Source organism: Anolis sagrei, chromosome 1 (genome assembly GCF_037176765.1).
Source record: "Anolis sagrei isolate rAnoSag1 chromosome 1, rAnoSag1.mat, whole genome shotgun sequence".
Taxonomy (NCBI): domain Eukaryota; kingdom Metazoa; phylum Chordata; class Lepidosauria; order Squamata; family Dactyloidae; genus Anolis; species Anolis sagrei.
The window spans coordinates 134,873,825-134,886,505 of NC_090021.1; positions in this window are offsets into that span (position 1 = coordinate 134,873,825).

The following is a 12,681-nucleotide window of genomic DNA, read 5'->3' on the forward strand; positions in this document are numbered from 1 at the left end:
ATCTTTTGAGTGATAATTCTGCAAGGAGCAGTCTGCAAGCAGCCCTATTAAGTGTCTAAACTACACAGTTATGGTAGTTTTATACCACTTTAATTGCCACTGCTTTGCCCTAAAGAATCCTGGGACTTCTGTAGTACTTAAAATTCCCTTTTCCCCTCCTTGAACTAGACCAGAAAATAGTTCCTCATCAAACTAAATATCTTGGGATTGCATTGAGTGGTTCTTGTCATACTCAAGCTGCTATAACTGAATAGTGTAGATACTAGGCATGTGCGATCAATATAGAAAGTTTCAAAGGTCATTACAAAATTAGGGGGCACTGGCATTTTGTTTCTAAAGTGTTTTTAGAAGATCTTAGTAAGTAACCCACGGAGCGACATTATCAGGGCGTTTCACTCTGCCTTCAAATCATTTCTGGCTTATGCAATCATTTCTAAAGTGTTTCTAAAGTATAGTTAGTGAAAATTTAGTTACTCTAATGAGAGTAATGAAATTCCATTCCTTTTTCATTATAGTAATGGCCCATAATTACTGTAATTGGGTAAACTTCAGATGCTCCTTTCTCCCTCATTTTTACAGCTATTATGGTGAAACTTGCTACAATGGCGAAACACATTTACCACTGTTAGCCCATTAAGTTTCAAAATGTTTCACTTATCCATGGATTTTCGGAGAATTGTCGAAGTTTTTATAAACAATGTTTTTTGAAAAAAAAACCTACAAGAGCTGTTTCCTTGAATTTTCTGTACAATGACACAAGATAACAGGGGATCATTCTCCCCAACTTTCAGAAATATTCATATATCTACTAGATACTAGACATGTGCGATCAATAAAAAAAGTTTCAAGAGCAATTAAAAAATTAGGGGGCACGGGCATTTTGTTTCTAAAGTGTTTCTAAAGTATAGTTAGTAAAAATTTAGTTACTATAATGAGAGTAACAAATTTTCATTACTTTTTGTTATAGTAATTGCGCATAATTACTGTAATTGGGTAAACTACAGATGCTCCTTTCTCCCTCATTTTTACAACTATTAGGGTGAAACATACTACAGTGTAGGAACACATTTACCATTGTTAGTCCATCAAGTTTCAGAATGTTTCACTTATCCATGGATTTTTGGAGAATCAACAACCCACTACTTTTGGTGTCTGGACTGCAGTATTCCCACAGTTTTCCTGTCTAATATAGTCTGGAAAACTGGGAGAATACCAACCTCCTCCCCAAAAGACCCCAAACAGCCCTTTATAAAAGAAAAGTACTTACCTGGCCTCCATTGGAGAGCTTTGTGGCTCTCCTGGCATGTAGAAATGATGTGCCAGGAGAAAAATGGGGGGGGGATCGCTCCTGCCACCCTCCTCCCATGGGGAGCTGGAGCTGACAAAGGGAGCTCAAGTAATTTTCTTTTTTTAAAGGGCTTTTGGGGGTATTTGGGAAGGGTGTTACAGTGTCACAAAAGGACATCTGGAAACCACCCCAGAAAGTGCACGCTTTCTGGGGTGTGTACAGATAGGCCCCCAGGAACATCAGTGTTTTTTTCTTGGGATAACGGCCTGTCTGATAAGGCCCAGAGATTTTTTAAAAAATAAAATGAATTATATTGAAAACTCTACAATTCTCTCCTTCATAAATATTCTGTGGGAAGAAAATAGATACAAAGAACTAAGCTGCTTTCTTTTCCATTCTGGATCATATTCTGGCAAGTTTTCTTCTTACGGGAATGAAACTATACCATGTAGAAAGTAAGAATTGTCTGTGTGTGGAACAGTAACCAATTTTTACTACTGTTAAAATGAGCATGCAACTGCTTTTCAGGTTTCATTTAAAGCTTTTGAGGTTTTTTTTTTAAAGCTGTCTTTTGGAGGAAGTGGAACTTAACATGATTAAACTGTTGGGGGGTTTAAATTCAGCCGACTTGTACACATTATAAACAATCCTAAATTCCTAAGCTCGTATGGTATGACTAACATATGTCACACACTACAGTAAGGCTAATGTACCCTTTAACATTTTAACAGTCCATCAGACATTAATGTGACTTAAACATCAAAAACAGGTTCATTTTGCCATTAATATCCTGAAACAAGAACATCTAATATACACATCCTGAGATTTAATCTGTAAACATAACCAAAAATGTCTGAGGTGGAGGGAGTTTTGTTTATATTTCAGTAGTGCTACTTCCATGAAGCCCGAGTGAGCTATCTTTAGTGTTAACTTAAAAGGCTCTTTTTGTGATAGGATACTGATGTCTTCTCTTATAGATGTCTTCTACTGACATCCCAGTCCCTTTGTGGAAACACTAGAGTTACCGCAAGTGATAAATATCGTTAAGCTCACAAAAGGGAATATGGAATTTGAACAGCAACACACACACACATACACAGAGGGAATGGTGTATGGGGCACTGAACATTTTCTCATCTTTAAAGTGCCAGTGAACCTAGGTGAAATTCAACATAAGTTTTTTAAAAGGGACATTTATTCAGTAGGTAGGAAAAAGAAAGAAAAGTACTGTATATACTCAAGTATAAGCCTAGTTTTTCAACCCCTTGTTTTAGACTGAAAAAGCCCCCCTCGGCTTATACTCGATTCAAGGTTATTTATTATTTTACTCTGTCATCATCATCATCATCATTGCATTTATTATTTTACTCTATTTATTATTATTATTATTATTATTATTATCATTTTACTCAATTATTCCATTTATTAATTTATATTGTAAGTGTTATCATTAAATTTATTATTTTACTCTATGATTGTTATTATTCCATTTATTATTTGACTCTATTATTATTACATTTATTATTTTACTGTCTTTATTATTATTGGAAGGATACGTAAATACATTTACATTGAAAAAGGTTAGGGCAGTCTTATCTTAAATTACAATTTTATATAAATATTCAAAAATATTTAACCTACTGATGCCTCAATTAATGTAATTTCATTGGTATCTATTTTTGTTTTGAAATGTACCAGTAGCTTCTGAATTTCTCACCCTCGGCTTATACTTGAGTCAATCTGTTTTCCCAGTTTTTGTAGTAAAATTAAGTGGCTCAGCTTATATTCGGGTCGGCTTATACTCGAGTATATACGGTAGGTAATTTTTAAAAAATCATGAACTCAAAAAATCATGAACTTAATCCTCCCATTCCTCAAAAACATTACCAACCCATCCCTTGCAGAGGACACTACATAACTATGTAAATACATTTAACCCCCTTCCAAAGGGTGAGATCTACATTTATCACCTATTTTGTTCTTTTCTTTTTCTAAAGAGGTGCTTCTTCAAGCGAAAGATGCCTGTTTTTCATAATATGTGATTTTCCTCACCTATGTTGCACTAATTGCCCTTTTTTGTGTGACTGGACATACAATATTGGAAGGTAAGCATGGCATGTGATTGCTTTTTTCAATGTCAGGAGCAATTTCAGAAACTGCAAGTCACTTCTGGTGTGAGAGAATTGGCTATCTGCAAGTACATTGAATAGGGAATGCCTGTATGTTTGATGTTTATATCATCATTGTGGAAGGCTTCTATCATGTCCCCGCATGGGGAGCTGGAGCTGACAGAGGGAGCTCAACCTGCTCTCCCCAGATTCAAACTGCTAATCTGTAGGTCAGCAGTCCTGCTGCCACAAGGGTTTAATTGATTGTGCCACCAGGGGCTCCTTATGATTGCTAAGGTACCATGAGAAAATCCCATCATAGGAAAGAAATGTGGCCAACTGGTTTAACTATAGAAAACCTGCTTTAAACTGGATTATATGAGTCTCCACTGCCCGATAATCTGGGATAAACAGATAATCTGTGATCAGATCCTGGGATTTAGGGCAGTGTGGAAGCGGCTTGAGTTCCATTGAACTTGATGAGATGATAGTTCTGGGCAAGCACACGTAAAGCAGTGGCTTTATGAATGCAACTCTGTACTTATGTACTCAGAAAGAAGCTCCTTGGAGTCCAGTGGGACACATTCCCAGCTGAGATCATATAGAAATGCAGCTGAAAACTTTGATAGAAATGATTGAACACATTGTTACTTCACAATCAGAGAAATATATGAAGTTTGGGATCCTGAAAAGTTCAAAACAGAATTAAGCGTAACCTGGAGAATAGCAGGCATATGACAAACCTCTCTGTAAATATAACAAGGAACGGATGCTATAAAACACGGGGAGGTAGGGGGAAACCACTCAACATAACCTTGTCATGATATCTTCACAGTTTTATTTAACTGTTCTCAGGTCACAAACTAATTTGCCAGAAAGAGGTTAACCACAGTGCACAGAGACATCATTTCAGAGACAAGTTTTTCAGCCTTGCAAATCCACACTCGAAGCTGTGTCAGATCTAAGCCTCTCAACTCAGTATTATTATTTTTTAAAGCCCTTGTGGTTTAAATAAATTGGTGATTCCATCTGATGTCTTGGGATGTTTGGACTTTTGGATTCAGTATTGTCAAAGTCTCTGTTTAGTGCCAAGAACACAGGTTAAATAAAGGTCAGGGCTGATATATAAGCTCACTAGGCAGCAGTTAGATTAGCATCTTTCAGGAAATCTATAATGGCTGTGTTGCTACCAGCCCAGTTTGGCTAATGATAATGTGATTCATGCACATATCCACACACAGAACTATAGATACACAACCACAGCCACATATAGGAGTTGTAATTAGAAAGATTTTCCAGTTGTCCATAGCATTCTCTGTTAAATGTCACATTTACCTTCTGATATGGTGAACTCTTTCTTTGCCTGTCTGCGAGAGACAGTGAAAAAGCAAGAGAAAGAGATTAACTTAGGCCCCATCTACACCGCTTTATGAAATCCAGATTATCTGCTTTGAACTAGATTATATGGCAGTGTAGACTAATAAAATCTAGTTCTAATCTGAATTTGATCTGGCAGTGTAGATGAGGCCTTAGGCTACACTCTTTTGTATATTAAAATAAATTCCATTCAGTTTAATGGGACTTACCTTTGGTTACCTATACATAGAACTGTTCTGCAATTTGAATTTCTTACAGTCAGAAATATATGGCTCCTTGACTATTTTGTTGCATAGATAGATATACCTAAACCACAAAGTAGATATATACAAGTAGAGCACTGCTTTGCTATTATGCACATTATACGTTGCATACCTGTTTGTAACTTCCCTGTCTTGTATCCAACTGTGAAATATCTCTAGACATGCCCACCCAGATCTGATCTCTGCTGACCACGTTTCTTACTTTACAGTCCTTTGCCTCAAAATGTAATTTGTTTGAAATACAGATACAGCCCAGATCCAGTTTGAAGTGAGGATGAAAAACTTAAGAAGGGAAAACAAGCAGAGGTTTTGTGGGGGAAAGATGATGCCATGCAGGGCTCTAGTCATAGTTTAAGCACCATAGTGAGATATATTCTCTCTGTGTGTATAGCTATATTAACATATCATGTTTCCTCCAGTGAACCCAAGGTAACATACATGGCATTTCTTTTCCACACTTTATCCTCACATCAATCCTGTGTAGTTCTTAAAAGCTGAAGTTTGTTTAATAGCAAACAACAATCAGAACTAAGATCAGTATAGAAAAGAGTGTAACTGGCCCAAGATCATCATTTGTGGCTTTGAGGAACCAGAACATGGTTGTTTGAAGTCCCAGTCAAACAATATTCACCATTACAAAACCTAGGCTCTCAGGAGTTCCAGAGCTTAGGAGCAACTAGTGTTTTCTCATTAAATGTACCTGTGTGCATAGTAAGGCAGATAAAATGGTTTCCCAGAAGATAAGATCTGAAAACATGAATGGGTTTGTAAGATAGAATGTCAAAATAGTTAAATGTGGGCTAGGCAAAACTATGGTTAGGTGGATCTGTAAACAGTGGATGTGGCTCTTAATGAGACATGCCACATTATCACGGGGTGTCTGCGCCCTACACCACTGGAGAAATTACACTGTTTAGCCGGTATTGCACCACCTGACATCCGCTGGGAAGTAGCAGCCAATAGTGAAAGGACCAAGGCTGTGACATCTTCAGCTCATCCCTTGTTTGGGAATGAGCCAGCATGTCAATGACTTAAATCAAGAAATAGTTTTCTAAGATCTACAGAGACACTCGCTGGAACACCCCAGCAAGCAAGAGTCCAAAAGTGGCAGGCTCAAACCCAGAACCTCAATGAATGGCTGATACCAAATGAGAGACTCCCCCCTGGGCACACAGAAAACTGGGCGACTTGGAAGGCGCTGAACAGACTGCGCCAATCTTAAGAAATGGGGCTACAAAGTGGAATCCACGACATGCGAGGGTGGAGAAGAGCAAACCACTGACCACCTGCTGCAATGCAACCTGAGCCTTGCCACATGCACAATGGAGGACCTCCTTGCGGCAACACCGGAGACACTCCAAGTGGCCAGCTACTGGTCAAAGGACATTTAATCAACTACCAAGCTTGCAAACTTTGTGTTTTGTCTGTTTGCATGTTTGTTTTCTTAAAAATGTAATACAACTGTCTGGTTGCTCCTGACATGATAAATAAAAATAAATTGGTTAAGTGAATGAACCCAGAGGGTGTTCACAGAATGGGGGCCGTCTGGCTCGACAGCAGTACATATGAAAAAGATCTTGGAGTCCTCGTGGACAACAAGTTAAACATGAGCCAACAATGTGATGTTGCAGCTAAAAAAGCCAATGGGATTTTGGCCTGCATAAATAGGAGCATAGTGTCTAGAATAGATCCAGGGAAGTCATGCTACCCCTCTATTCTGCCTTGGTCAGACCACACCTGGAATACTGTGCCCAATTCTGGGCACCACAATTGAAGGGAGATGTTGACAAGCTGGAATGTGTCCAGAGGAGAGTGGCTAAAATGATCAAGGGTCTGGAGAACAAGCCCTATGAGGAGTGGCTTAAAGTACTGGGCATGTTTAGCTTGCAGAAGAGAAGGCTGAGAAGAGACATGATGTCCATGTATAATTATGTGAGGGGAAGTCATAGGGAGGAGGCAGCAAGCTTTTTTCCTGCTGCCCTGGAGACTAGGATGGGGAACAATGGCTTCAAGCCACAGGAAGGGAGATTCCACCTGAACATCAGGAAGATCTTCCTGACTGTGAGAGCTGTTCAGCAGTGGAACTCTCTGCCCTGGAGTGTGGTGGAGGCTCCTTCTTTGAAAGCTTTTAAGCAGAAGCTGGGTGGCCATCTGCAAGGTGGCTTTGATTGCGATTTTCCTGCTTCTTGTAAGGGGGTTGGCCTTGATGGCCCACGACGTCTCTTCCAGCATCATGATTCTGTGTGGCCTTTTGGGACCTGAGCTATATAGGGCTTTATAGCTAATGGGTTTGAATTGTGTTGCAGAGGTTGTCTGCATTATAAGAATTCCTCCACAGGTTGATGTCAATACCAGCAAACTAATCCAAGCAAGTTACTGCTATTTGCAATCGACATCTGTTCTCTCGCTGGCCACAAACCAGCAAGCTACTAAAAGGGAGAAGGTAGGAGACATTTTAAAAGAGAAAATCTTGTCATGCTTTGTGTCCTGTCCAAAAAAGGCACATCATGTTATGTCATTATTCTGGCTTTCAAAAGTCAAGAAAGTGGTGTGAGCCTGAACGGTTGTTTGAACACACTTAACTTCCGTCATAGTCCTCTGAGGCTACACTGGGAAATTTGGTTTTACATGAATCTGACATAAACATAGCAAGAAGATGTCAGTCTCAAATTTGTCCTCTGGGGATTGGCCACTTTACAGGATTGCTACTTTCTTTGTGACATCGCTTTTATAAGGGAGGTGGAATCCGAATGTGAAGATCATTATTTCCAGATGTAAAGGTTGGAGAATGAGAGAGCACGAAAAAATTGGCAGTGGAAAGGTGAACAAACGGATGGGATAAAACCATGACATATTGAAGCAATCTCTGCGGAAGATGCAGCATTAGCCAAGGCTGTCAGATAGATACTTTTAAAGCACAGAGGCACACACTTTGTTACCAAATACACCAAGCATCCCGCAAAACCTGGAAAGATAATGCATGAAGGGGGCTTTCTTAGGTTGATGACTTATGCATATATATCTGGGACTGAGTCCCATTGATTACTTTTCATAAGACAGAGTCTTAAGCAAAATGGAGAAGGGATGCCATTTATATCTAAGCCAAAATATGATCATTCAAACCTTATCAAAAGTCCATACTTGTTTGAAACATAAACTATAAGAAAAGGCATAGGTTGCAATGTATGTGCAATTATTTGGAATTGGCACATGATAGGACTTACTTGTAAGTGCTCGAGTATAGATTTTCACCATAAGTGGATCAAGTTGAATAAAGTGTTATGCAGGTATTAGGTTGCATGCAGCCTCACTTAAATAAGATTTCCCTTAAAAAGAAGATAACCCAGAATCCTGTTGGTGCTATATGTCTTCTTCAGAAGACATAGGGCTCTTCCATACAGCCCTATAACTGAGAATATCAAAGCAGAAAATCCCAGAATATCTACTTTGAATTGGGTTATCTGAGTCCACACTGCCATATATCCCAGTTCAAAGCAGATAATGTGGGATTTTATTCAGCTATGTGGAAGGGCCCATACATATTTGAGAATGCCAGTTTCACAAGCTCGCCTTGTAAGTACAAGGCAGAGAGCTTTTTCCTCTGTGCGCCCCCCGACTCTGGAACTCATTACCTGGAGAGATTAGGAAAGCCCCTACACTAGAAACCTTTAAAAAGAACCTTAAAACCTGGCTCTTCTGCTGCACCTTTGGTGAGTAGGTATACAACCTCACACTATTGCTTAGCCTCAACGTTCTGTCGTTGGAGTATACGTCCCGTCCCCCCCCCCCCCCCCGGTTGGGAACGCTTGATTCCACAACCCCCGCTATAATGAGCCCTTCTCCGCAAATAACCTGCTTCTCCTTTATCTCACCTGAGTTTTTAATTAGTTTTAATTAGTTTTTCTTTTAATTATTACACGTAGCCTGCCCATTGTCACTGTGATTTTGCTTATTGTAATTTTATATTGTTATGTATTCACATGTTTTATGTAATTATGTTGTTTATTGTTTGCATTTTTGGTTTGCGTTTTCAGTTTTACTCTGTTGTAATTTGTTGTTTGGGCTTGGCCTCATGTAAGCCACCCCGAGTCCCCATTGGGGAGATGGTGGCGGGGTATAAATAAAGATTATTATTATTATTATTATTAGATTTGGGAAGTTCCTCAGTACCCACATCTAGTAGAGGGCTGTGTTAAGTTACTAGCAGAAATTGCAAAGTGACCACTGTCCACAAGAAGATGCACAGTGGGGTGCGCATCAGCTGTAATGTGCATAGAGCAGCAATGTCCATTAGGCACTCTTTCCAGCATTCGGTCACACACCTTTGCAGTTTCTTATAATCTCTGCTATATAGGTAAAGGTAAAGGTTTTCCCCTGACATTAAGTCCAGTTGTGTCCGACTCTGGAGGGTGGTACTCATCTCCATTTCTAAGCCGAAGAGGCGGCATTGTCCGTAGACACCTCCAAGATCATGTGGCCAGCATGACTGCATGGACACCGTTACCTTCCCGCAGAAGCAGTACCTATTGATCTACTCACATTTGCATGTTTTCAAACTGTTAGGTTGGCAGAAGCTGGGGTTGACAGCGGAAGTTCACGCCACTCCCCGGATTCGAACCTGCGACCTTTCGGTCAACAAGCTCAGCAGCTCAGCGGATTAACCTACTGCACCTCCACTATATAGCTAGGTATATGGAAAGTTACACAACATAGCCATTGGTATAGGATTCCAGCAAGAAAATCTGGCAGGCACAAATTAAAACAAATACTTCGTGGTAGAAGGTCAAGCCAAATTTCTCTTTTTGTCCACTTCACTCATTTGTGTTTGTCACCAAGACAGATAAATGGTTGAACAGAATTTGAAGACCTTTTCCATACTTTGTGACATTTTGAATTGTACTACAGTGTTTACCTTTCCTTTTTGCAGAGTTGTAGTAGGCTACGTCTTCACAGCTACAGTTCTTTTCCACTAGAGGGCACTGAAAGCACACCGCATTAATCACCTCCACACAGTACATGTGAGTGTGTGTAAGTCTATATTTTCCAGATGGCTGTGTCAGTGGAAAATGCTTTGGGCTCTCTTCGTTCAAATGCCATTATAAGGTATGCAAACTGCTAGTGTATTGGATACGTTTTTTAAAAAAAAATATGGGAAAGTTTCCCATTTGTAACACTATATACTTAATGTCTTAAGTTTTAAAGGGGTTGTGTTTGCCCATGTCCCAAATTGCATTAACGAAAACACTTGTAACGGAAAAAACAAGATAGTCCAATCAAATGTAAACCCAATTCTCAATAACAGAACAAAATCCTATTGGACAAAATGGGATTTATGTTTACCTAACCAGCCATACGATTTGATACCGTGGGGGCTCAATATGTTCATAGGTTTTCAAGGGTAATTGAGGGCCTGTCTATATGGAACGCATATCCGAAATGGAGCCAGAAGTTGCTCTGGGATGTCCACATGATGTTCAGGGACTTTCAGCCCTAATGTGGGATAAAACCGATTAACCCAATTCTACTTTAGGGGTTTGCTTTTTTCTCTCTTCATGTCAGGAGTTACTTGAGAAACTGCAAGTTGCTTCTGGTGTGAGAGAATTGGCCATCTGCAAGGACATTGCCCGGGGACACTTGGATGTTTTGGTGTTTACCACCCTTGTGGGAGGCTTCTCTCATGCCCCCACATGGGGAGCCGGAGCTGACAGAGGGAGCTTGTCCATGCTCTCCCCGGATTCGAACTTGCGACCTGTCCATCTTCAGTCCTGCCAGCACAAAGGTTTGACCCATTGTGCCATCAGGAGCTCCTAGGGTTTTGCTGAAACTCTAGAACAGCGCTGCACCTTTGGTCTGGTGTGAACAGCGGTGGCACAATGGGTTATACCCTTGTGCCAGCTGAACTGCTGAACTGAAGGTCGGCGGTTTGAATCCGCGAGATGGGGTGAGTTCCCATCTGTTAGCTCCAGCTCCCCATGCGAGGACATGAAAGAAGCCTCCCACAGGATGGTAAAACATCCGGGTGTCCCCTGCACAATGTCCCTGCAGACGGTCAATTCTCTCGCACCAGAAATGACTTACAGTTTCTCAAGGCACTTCTGACACAATCAATAAAAGTTCTAATTCGAACCTGTTCACACAGGCCAGTGCCACCACCCCATTTTCCCTGTGCTTCATGAAGGAGAATGACACTTACCTTTTCTGTTGTTTGCCATTGCGGCATTTGTGAACTCCCGGCCATCTCCAGATTCCTTTGCTAAACCTGCAGTAATTTGGGGGGGGGGGGGAGGCCCTTCTTTCCCCTCTCCTTTCTCCATAACTGCTGCTGCAGCAACAAATGATGAGAAGGAAGAGTAACAGTCCAGTGGGGCCAAACCAGTTGAGACTATATCCCACCCTGCAATGGAACAGATGTAGGCAGTGTAGCCAGATGTGGTCTGTGTAGATGGGCCCTTAGACTATGTTGTTGCTTTTATTTACGAGAGTACAATATGGTATATGCTTTTTAAAGGGACAATTTTTGGCTCTTTCATTCCATGGTGCTGCTATAATAAGATAAGATGGCAACACAGCTGACCACTCGTTAGAAATTCCACATCTTGTTAGCACACAAGCAGTTCAGAAAGGACACATGCAGCACAGTGCCAAGGTGAGTGCTTTACAAGCACCCCCTTAAATATGAGCTGACAAACAACATGTCATCACTTGTTCAAAAAGAAGGCCAAGATCATGAATAATCCTTTAAATCCCTTTGGCCCTGATAAATGCATTGGCAGGATGCAGACCCATCAAGCAGTCAGGACTATACATAGCACCAGAGAGATTATTGTTGATTGATAGCAACCTCTACAGCTGGCTGGGAATTTTGTCTGGTTTGGGATTTTTGATAAGAACTTTCCAACATTTGCCTATTTGTCAGGAATAAAGTTGGGATGAAAGAGGAAAAAATCCAGCTGTTAAAGAAAATGAAGTATCAGGCTGCTCCCCTATATATGTTCAGCGCTTAACATTTGGGTTTGAATCTGTGTGTATTCAACCATGTTTGTCATGTTGTTACATAACCTCTCTTTATTGTCATTTCTTTCTACTGCCACCTTTCTATTATCAAATTTTGGACAGAATTCTTATCTAACAGTGATATTGCAGACAAGTACAACCTGATTCAATAGTCTCTTGAATTTGGCTAGTACTAATGTGTTGTCAAAGGCTTTCATGGCTGGAATCACTGAGTTACTGTGAGTTTTCCAGGCTGTAAGGAGTGGGGTTGGGCCCAGCTTCTGCCAACCTAGCAGTTCGAAAACATGCAAATGTGAGTAGATCAATAGGTACCGCTTCTACAGGAAGGTAACAGCACTCCATGCAGTCATGCTAGCCACATGATCCTAGATGTGTCTATGGACTCTTTGGCTTAAAAATTGAGATGAGCACCCCCCCCCCCCAAGAGTCAAACATGACTAGACTTAATGTCAGGGGAAACCTTTACCCTTTAAAACTGTAGTTATAGTACTTTTATGCAGTGAACCCTACCCTAATCCCCCATTCCCTCAATCCCCACTTACTGGGAAGTAGCGGCTGTGAATGATTGAAGTCTCTTCCTATTAGGAATCAGTTGACTGATGGTTGTATCTCCTCTTGTGAATGATTTCTGA